Genomic DNA, 10,082 nt, shown 5'->3' with positions numbered 1-10,082 from the left:
AATTAATGTCTCCGCCCCCTTGTTTGTAACCATGGATATTCATTGTGATCATGCTTCTCCCCTTGTGTGTTGTCCTAGTTACTGATTGTTTCTGCTTTGTTATTGGTCTTAGTCATGCATATATACCCTGCTTGTTCATTCTGTGTTTGTGGTTTGTTGTTAGATGTCGCAGTCCCTTGTGTTCCCATGGTTTTTGTTTTTGCCTTATATTCACTTTATTCTGGAATAAACTGCACTTGGATCTGCATCTTGCCTCATCGTCTTGTCTTACCTGGTCTCAGCCGTGACAGAACAAACCACCATCTAGGATCCAGCAGCAATTCCTCACTCCCCTGTGTGTTTTCCCTCGTGCTTCCCAAGGTTTCCCTGTGTTTGGTCTGACCCCGCTCACAAGATGACTTCCGCCGTGTCTGAGCCGGTGCACAAGTCACCAGGTTATCCGGTCCATCCCGTGAAAGCCCAGGTCGGCCGCTTGATCTCCAGTGTATTGGATCACCCACTGATCACTGTCCGAGCGACCAGAATCCCTGGACCGCTCGTTCCCCCGAGTGAATCCCCGAGTGAATCCCCGAGTGAGTCCTCGAGTTTGTCTTCGAGTGCGTCCTCGAGTGAATCCCCGAGTGAATCCCCGAGTGAGTCTTTCCCGAGTGAATCCCCGAGTGAGTCCTTCCCGAGTGAATCTTTTCCGAGTAAATCTCTGAGTGAATCTTCCCTGTGTAAATCTCTGAGTGAATCTTCCCTGAGTCAATCTCCGAGTGACTCGTCCCCGAGCAGATCCCCAAGTGAATCATCGGCCAGCAGGTGTGTTTCATCACATGAGACAGCTACAGAGCTCTTGAAACTGTTTGTGCCCATTGATTCACCGAAGGCCTCGGAGCTCCCAGAACTTTTTAATCTGTGTGAATCATCAATGTTAGCACTGGCATTGTGCTATGTTTTTTCAGTGTGTGGCTCACCAGTTCAACGGCAGATCAACCAGACTCATGAACCTGAGTCCTCCGAGCCGAGTGAATCTCCTGAGTCCTCCGAGCCGAGTGAATCTCCTGAGTCCTCCGAGCCGAGTGAATCTCCTGAGTCCTCCGAGCCGAGTGAATCTCCTGAGTCCTCCGAGCCGAGTGAATCTCCTGAGTCCTCCGAGCCGAGTGAATCTCCTGAGTCCTCCGAGCCGAGTGAATCTCCTGAGTCCTCCGAGCCGAGTGAATCTCCTGAGTCCTCCGAGCCGAGTGAATCTCCTGAGTCCTCCGAGCCGAGTGAATCTCCTGAGTCCTCCGAGTCCCCTGAATCTTCTGAGTCTTACGAGTCCCCTGAATCTTCTGAGTCTTACGATTCCCCTGAGCCGAGTGAGTCTTCTGTGTCTTCTAAGTCATCTGTGCCGAGTGAGTCATCTGTGCCGAGTGAGTCATCTGTGCCGAGTGAGTCATCTGTGCCGAGTGAGTCATCTGACCATCTGATACCACCAGCACCACCCTGGTATCCAGTCCCTCTCTGGGGATCTTGCTCCGCCCTGGGATCTTGCTCCGCCCGCGGCTCCACCCTGGTCCCAGTCTTCGCCCTGGCTGCCTGCTCCGCCCGCGGCTCCTCCTTGGTCCCTGTCTCCGCCCGCGGCTCCGCCTTGGTCCCTGTCTCCGCCCGCGGCTCCGCCTTGGTCCCTGTCTCCGCCCGCGGCTCCGCCGTGGTCCCTGCCTCCGCTCGCGGCTCCGCCGTGGTCCCTGCCTCCGCCCGCGGCTCCGCCGTGGTCCCTGCCTCCCTGGCCCTTGGACTTTCATGGCCTTGGCCCACCATCCCTCCCCCGGGTCCACCTCCATACCACCGCCCACCTGGACTTATGTACTTTGGGGGGTTTTCTTTCTGGTGGGCGTCTGGAAGCCGCCCTTTAGTCCTCAGTGGAAGCACAGTGGTCTGGTAAAGTTTTGACGTGTAATAAGGGGCCATGGATTATCCTTACAACTGCCTAAATGCAGGTCTTTTTTTCTCGGGGATTAGATGGGCTCACACCATTCTTTTTGGCTTTGCCTGAGAGAATGTATGATTTCTTGGCCATTTTCTGAGAAAATGAATGATAAAACTTTTTCTTTCACTCATGATTAGTGTGTGGCTGAAGCCATTTATTCTTTTTAAATTATAATGACCATAGAAACTACCCAAATGACCCTGATGAAAAGTTTACATACCCCAGTTCTTAATACTGTGCCCCCTTTAACAATGACAGCTTGAAGTCCTTTTGTTGATAGTTGTGGATAAGGCTCTTTATTTTCTCAGATGGTAAAGCTGCCCATTCTTCTTGGAAAAAAATCTCCAGTTCCAGGAGAGTAGCCAGATCAGGAGTTCAGGAGAGTCCATCACTTCATTCTGTGGTAGCCAATGTCAGGTCTAGCTCCATGCTTTACAGCAGGAATAATATACCTTTCATCATAGGCTTTGTTAATTACTCTCCAAATGTAACATTTATAGTTGCGGCCTAAAAGTTACATTTTGGTCTCATCACTCCAAATGACTTTGTTCCAGAAGGTTTGAGGATTGTCTCTGTGCTGTTTGTCATATTTTAAGGCTTTTAAGTATTCTTATAAAAGACGCAATTGCATACAGCACATCTAAATCCATATTTATTCACGTCTCTGCGTATATCTCTACACAGCAAGCTTATTAAACTCAAGATCACATGCATGTGCACACATTCCTTTGTGCTGCTTTTCACAATCATCATGTGACAGAGCAATGGCGTCTGTAAACATTGATAAGTTGACTACGCTCGCTCATTAAGTTGGCTTGAGAAAGCCAACTTACTGAAATGCTATTTAAACTTATTATTATTCTTCTGATCCAAAATTTTCTGACTCTAACCTTCGGTCTGATCTGACGAGGTGTGCTATATCTTTTCTAACTAATGGGACCTTCCGAATTCCTAAACGGGGCGCTCAAATACCCCAAAATTCCCATTGACTTAACATTGAGACAAACTTTGACGGGCCATAGCTGCGAGTGAGAAACTTGTAGAAACTTGTGGCTTACCACATTTAAGAAGGCTGACAGGCTCTGTAAGAACATACCTCACAGTGGGGTGTAAGCTGTACCCCTGGGGTGTAAGAGGCCCCCAAAATTTCCCATTGACTTATAATGGGGCAGGAAACATGCCCATTTAAGGGAATAAAAGCGTCCCAGATGGAATATCTTCACTTTAGAGTGTCGTAGAGACATGGGGGTGGGCTCATTTTACTCAGTCATCCAATCAGTCTCTTAGGATTGCCCCAGAGCTATTAAGCCACGCCCCTAGCAACAATTTTGGGTACCCTAGCAACATCTCCCATAGACTACCATTATAAAAAGCCCAGATGGATATCTTTGGACCAGAGTGTCATAGAGACATAGAGGTGGGCTCATTTTACTCAGGCATCCAATCAGTCTCTTAGGATTCATATTGAGGTATTAAGCCACGCCCCTAGGAACCAAATATGAGCACCCTAACAACATAATAAATTAAGCCTTATATCTCTGGATCTGAACATCATAGAGACATGGGGGTTGGGTCTTTGGGTCATGTTAGCTTCATGCTAGCTTCATTCTAAGTCATACTAGCTTCATGCTATTTTTATGCTAGCTTTATGCTAATTTCATAATAAATCTTGCCAACTTCGTGTTAAATCATGCTAGCTTCATGTTAATTAGTGTTAACATCATGTTAGCTTCATGTTAATTTATGTTAGCATCATGCTAGCCTCATGTTAATTCATGTAAGCATCATGCTACCTTCATGCTAATTCATATTAGCATCATGCTAGCTTCATGTTAATTCATATAAACATCATGCTAGCTTCATGCTAATTCATGTTAGCATCATGCTAGCTTTATGCTAATTCATGATAGCATCATGCTAGCTTCATGCTAATTCATATTAGCAACATGCTAGCTTCATGCTAATTCATGTTAGCATCATGCTAGCTTCATGCTAATTCATGTTAGCATCATGCTAACTTCATGCTAATTCATGTTAGCATCATGCTAATTCATGTTAGCATCATGCTAGCATCATTATAGCTTCATGCTAATCATGCTAGCATCATGCTAGCTTTATGCTAATCATGCTAACATCATGATAGCTTCATGCTAATTCATGTTAACATCATGTTAGCTTCATTTAATTAATGTTAACACCATGTTAACATCATGCTAATTCATGTTAGCATCATGCTAATTTATGTTAGCATCATGCTAGATTCAACCTGATCTCACGAATTTCCGTGGCATAGTCATGGAATTTTTTGCTAATTTTTCCGTGACATTCTCATGGATCTCCGCATATTTCCGTGGCCCTGCCACGGACTTTCTTTTCCGTAGCATTCTCACGGATTGGTTACTCAACTGTTTTGTCCTATTTTCTTACCATTTTCGCTTCGGTTTAGGGTTAGATTTACATAAAATGACATCCCTAACCAAACTCAACTCTAACCCCAATGCCAGGTGACAATTGATTAAAGTTTAGAAAATATAAAAGAATACATCAGAAAAAATTGTATAAACCAATACTTACAGTGACAAAGTAATGCAAGCACCAAATCTAACCCTAAACCGAAGCGACAATGGTTTGAAAATAGGAAAAAGCAGTTGAGTAACCAATCCGTGAGAATGCCACGGAAAAGAAAGTCCGTGGCAGGGCCACGGAAATATGCGGAGATCCGTGAGAATGTCACGGAAAAATGAGCAAAAAATTCCATGACTATCCCACGGAACTTTGTGAGATAATGTTGCTAGATTCATGCTAATTCATGTTAGCATCATGCTAATTCATGTTAGCATCATGCTAGCTTCATGCTAATTCATGCTAGCTTCATGCTAATTCATGTTAGCATCATGTTAGCTTCATGCTAATTCATATTAGCATCATGCTAGCTTCATGCTTATTCATGTTAACATCATGGTAATTCATGTTAACATCATGCTAATTCATGTTAACATCATGCTAATTCATGTTAACATCATGCTAATTCATGTTAACATCATGCTAATTCATGTTAGCATCATGTTAGCTTCATGCTAATTCATATTAGCATCATGCTAGCTTCATGCTTATTCATGTTAACATCATGGTAATTCATGTTAACATCATGCTAATTCATGTTAACATCATGCTAATTCATGTTAACATCATGCTAATTCATGTTACCATCATGCTAGCTTCATGCTAATTCATGCTAGCTTCATGCTAATTCATGTTAGCATCATGTTAGCTTCATGCTAATTCATATTAGCATCATGCTAGCTTCATGCTTATTCATGGTAACTTCATGTTAGCTTCATGCTAATTCATGTTAACATCATGCTAGCTTCATGCTAATTCATGTTAACATCATGTTAACTTCATGCAAATTCATGTTAGCATCATGTTAACTTCATGCTAATTCATGTTAACATCATGCTAGCTTCATGCTAATTCATGTTAGCATCATGTTAACTTCATGCAAATTCATGTTAGCATTATGTTAGCTTCATGTTTATTCATGTTAGCATCATGTTAATTCATGTTAGCATCATGTTAGCTTCATGCTAATTCATGTTAGCATCATGTTAACTTCATGCAAATTCATGTTAGCATCATGTTAGCTTCATTTTTTTTCATGTTAGCATCATGTTAATTCATGTTAACATCATGTTAGCTTCATGCTAAATCATGCTTACTTCATGCTAAATCATGCTAGCTTATGTTTGCTTCATGCTAAATCATGCTAGCTGTTTTAAACTTTCAGGCCAGGCTTTCTCAAGCCAACTTAAAGTTTGTCTTCAAACTTTACTATATAGTCTCTTGTTGTGTTTCTACTATAATGATAAAAAAACACAAATAAAAGTGCAGACAATGATAGGCAGTTCTTCTTTTGAGCTTTTTACTTTGCAAAAGTAAAACTCTCGCTGGCCAACCAAACACTAACCCTGCGTTTATTTTTATGTCAACCAAACAATACTTTTACGAGAGTTCAATAACAACTTAATACACTACATCCCTCACTAAATTTACCATGATTACTATAGAATTTGTAGCCACAAAACATGGTTGCACTTTTTCTTTAGTAAAACATGTGAAATTAATACAAACTATTTCAATAAAAGAAAGAAAATATATATAATGTGCGTGTGTGTGTCCAGGGGCGGATTTAGTGATTTGGGGGCCCAAGGCAAAATCATGTGTGTCGGGGCCCTTGCACCCTTTACTGTATTTTTCTATCTCTTTCTCATCGCTATCTCTCTCTTTTTTTCTCGAGGTTACCTAAGTTTCAGTATATATATATATATATATATATATATATATATATACACTGTCAGAAATAAAGGTACAAAACTGTACCTTTTCTGTCACTGGGGCTGTACCCCTTCAAAAAGTACAGCTTTGCACCTGAGGATTTCATTTTACTACCTCAGATATACCAAAGAGAGCTTATAAGTACCTCAAAAATACATATTATCTCAAAAGGTACATATTGGTACTAAATGTTTACATCTGTACCTAATGGTCCATACAATTACCTTTTTAAAGGCTTTTTAAACCTTTATTGCAGTGTGTCGTGTAGCTGTCGATCAATGTAAACAACGTGTAAAGTAGTTGAACCAAAAAGTGCACGATTTAAAAAGTTATTGGCTTATAAAGCAGGGAGTCGACTCTGAATCGTTATATGGATTGAATCTCCTGCCTGTCTTTATCCACGTCACACGAACGCATCCACGTCACACGAGATACTAATCTCCGCCTACAGCCTTGCCTGCGGGAGAAACGAAAACGATGACCTGCCCACAGTTAGTTAGTGTGTGAGTGTAAACATCAGCTCACGCTGTGTTTTCAGCTTGTGTTGTTTTCACTACCAAAGGAGACTTTTTCAAGGAGGGATATTCTAAACGTGTCTGGCTGTGAAGAATCAATGGTTAAAATTATTTTGTTAAATTTAATTAAATTTTTGACGGAGGGATTTAGACGTTTGGCAATGAAAGATGGTTCCACAACCTGTAAGTATGATTATAGCTACATACTTGCTTAAATGAGTGTAAAATGTCTATAGTCGTTTTTATTGCTTGGATTAATGATGAATGATATCGTTGTTTAAACTCTAACTTATATACTGTCAGAGTCACGATAGCAAGCAGTTTTGCTATGACCCGGCTAGTTTACATAAATGCTTAAATTAGTGTAAAATTGTTAATTTCAATCGTCGTTTGTATTGTTTGGATTAATGATGAATGATGTTGTGTGTTTAAACTGTTAATTTACTGTCAGAGAGTCACGTTAGCAAACGGCTAACACATGCTTATATACGGTTTTGCTATGACCCGGTTAGTTTAGATAAATGCTTAAATGAGCGTAAAATTGTTAGTTTCAATCGTCGTTTGTATTGTTTGGATTAATGATGAATGATGTTGTGTGTTTAAACTGTTAATTTACTGTCAGAGAGTCACGTTAGCAAACGGCTAACACATGCTTATATACGGTTTTGCTATGACCCGGTTAGTTTAGATAAATGCTTAAATGAGTATAAAATTGTTAGTTTCAATCGTCGTTTGTATTGTTTGGATTAATGATGAATGATGTTGTGTGTTTAAACTGTTAATTTACTGTCAGAGAGTCACGTTAGCAAACGGCTAATGCATGCTTATTTACGGTTTTGCTATGACCCGGTTAGTTTAGATAAATGCTTAAATGAGTATAAAATTGTTAGTTTCAATCGTCGTTTGTATTGTTTGGATTAATGATGAATGATGTTGTGTGTTTAAACTGTTAATTTACTGTCAGAGAGTCACGTTAGCAAACGGCTAATGCATGCTTATTTACGGTTTTGCTATGACCCGGTTAGTTTACATAAATGCTTAAATGAGTGTAAAATGTTAGTTTCAATCGTCGTTGTTATTGCTTGGATTGCATGATCTTCTCAGGTAATCATGTTAGCACGAGGTCAATACATGTTGCACTGTTGTTGGTCTGTGCCACCGATCTGTGGTCTGTGAGACTGATCTGTGATCTGTGCAAAGACACTCTGTCAGTTGACCAATCAGAGCAGAGTAGGCTACTGAAAGGTGGGGTTTAGGCAGGCTGAGTCGTTGAACGGCTTCACACTAATCGTTTGGGGATCTCTGAGAAATGGGGTAATTTTAAATTTATATTTTAAGAAAATTACAGTGCATTTAAACCTGTTGTCCAGGACTTATAAATAGTGATAGGATGCTTAAAATTGTCATCTTACTGGCTCTTTAAATATATTTTCTGTAGTTGCTAAAGTTGGTCAGGGTATCTAGGAAGTTTTAATTAGTAATTCATGACTTCCTGTTTCCCTGGAGTATAAATATGACCTGACAAAGAGGTCTAATTCTCTTACCCATTTGTCATCATGGCAAAGACAATAAAACACACCATTCAAGTAAGGCAGATGTGTGTTGACCTTCATAAGTCAGGCAATGGCTACAAGAAAATAGCCACTCGCCTTAACTTGCCCGTATTTACAGTCAGAGGAATCATTAAGAAGTTTAAAACAACTGGAACAGTGACAAACAAGGCTGGAAGTTTATCTTGCCACAACGCACAGTGAGGAGTATGGTTAGAGAAGTAAAAAAATTCCTAAGCTTACTGTCACAGAATTGCACCAAAGAGTGACATCTTGGGGTTACAAAGTCTCCATAACAATTATCAGAACCTCTATACATGTCAACAAGCTGTTTGGGAGGCATGCACGGAAAAAGCCTTTTCTCATAAACGTAAACATCTGGAGTTTGCTAAGCGGTACTGGAACTTCAACTGGGATCATGTGCTTTGGTCAGATGAGACTAAGACTGAGCTTTTTGGCAACAAACACTCTAAGTGGGTCTGGCGTAAAACAAAAGATGAGTATGCCGAAAAGCACCTCATGCCCACCCTGAAGTATGGTGGAGGATCTGTGACGCTGTGGGCCTGTTTCTCTTCCAAAGGCCCTCAGAACCTTGTTAGGGTGCATGGCATTATGAATGCTTTTGAACTACCAGGACATTTTAAATAAAAACCCAAGGGCCTCTGCCAGAAAGCTGAAGATGGGTCGTCATTGGGGCTTTCAGCAGGATAATGATCCAAAATATGTGGCAAAATCTACACAAAAATGGTTCAGCAGTCACAAACTCAAGGTCCTCCCATGGCCATATCAGTCCCTAGACCTCAACCCAATCGAAAACCTGTGGGGCGAGCTAAAGAAGAGAGGACCCAGGACACTGGATGATCTAGAAAGATTGTGCAAAGAAGAATGGTCAAAGATTCCTCTCTGTGTTCTCCAATCTTGTGAAATGTTATAGGAGGAGATTAAGTGCTGTCGTGTTGGCAAAAGGGAGTTGTACAAAGTATTAATATCAGGGGTGCCAAAAATTGTGGAACGCATGATTTCAAGTTTTTATTTTATAAATGTGTAAATTCTTTACCACCAAAGTAATGTACTTAAATCAAAGATTGGATTTTTGTCTTTTTTTGCATTTGGGTTCTATGTTGTTTAAATAAAAAGGAGAATTTTTAGAAGTCCACGACCACATATTAAACAGGGGTGCCAATAATTGTGGAGGGCACTGTATATCCTATTGAAAAATGTTGTTATAAATTCCCAAGTAAACCTTATCATGGTTTTACTACAGAGAAAGTTACATTTCGGTTGAACAATACTAGAAGGCTCATTATGTGGCTCATTGCAACTCTTTTGTTTCCTCAACTGTCAATCACACATTATTCAGGAGCTTTCCCACCTCTTTGCATACAGCCTTTCCCAAGCAAAAGTGTCTTAGAAATTGTAAATCAATGTATTGTTTTATGTGAATGAGTAGGCCAAATGACTTTCACATCATTTTGAAGAAAAAACTCTAGACTACTAGATTCTGTTTTGAAAAGTCTTGAGAAAACATGTTTAGAATGAGTTTTTTTGGACTTATATCAGTGACTTAAAAATGTAGCTTTTCAAAACCATGCATAAACATTTTTCTCTCAAAAATACAAACATGTACATATATGTTGCTCATATCAGTGATGCGCGGGTTGATCCGAATTGAGTCGGTTACGAGTCATCCAAAAATATTTTTAATGATATTCAGGCTGCGGGCGGTCGGGG

The sequence above is a fragment of the Misgurnus anguillicaudatus genome, chromosome 19 (assembly GCF_027580225.2).
Source record: "Misgurnus anguillicaudatus chromosome 19, ASM2758022v2, whole genome shotgun sequence".
In the NCBI taxonomy this organism is placed as follows: Eukaryota; Metazoa; Chordata; class Actinopteri; order Cypriniformes; family Cobitidae; genus Misgurnus; species Misgurnus anguillicaudatus.
The sequence above is the reverse complement of the archived record's forward strand: the minus strand, read 5'-3'. Positions refer to the sequence as shown.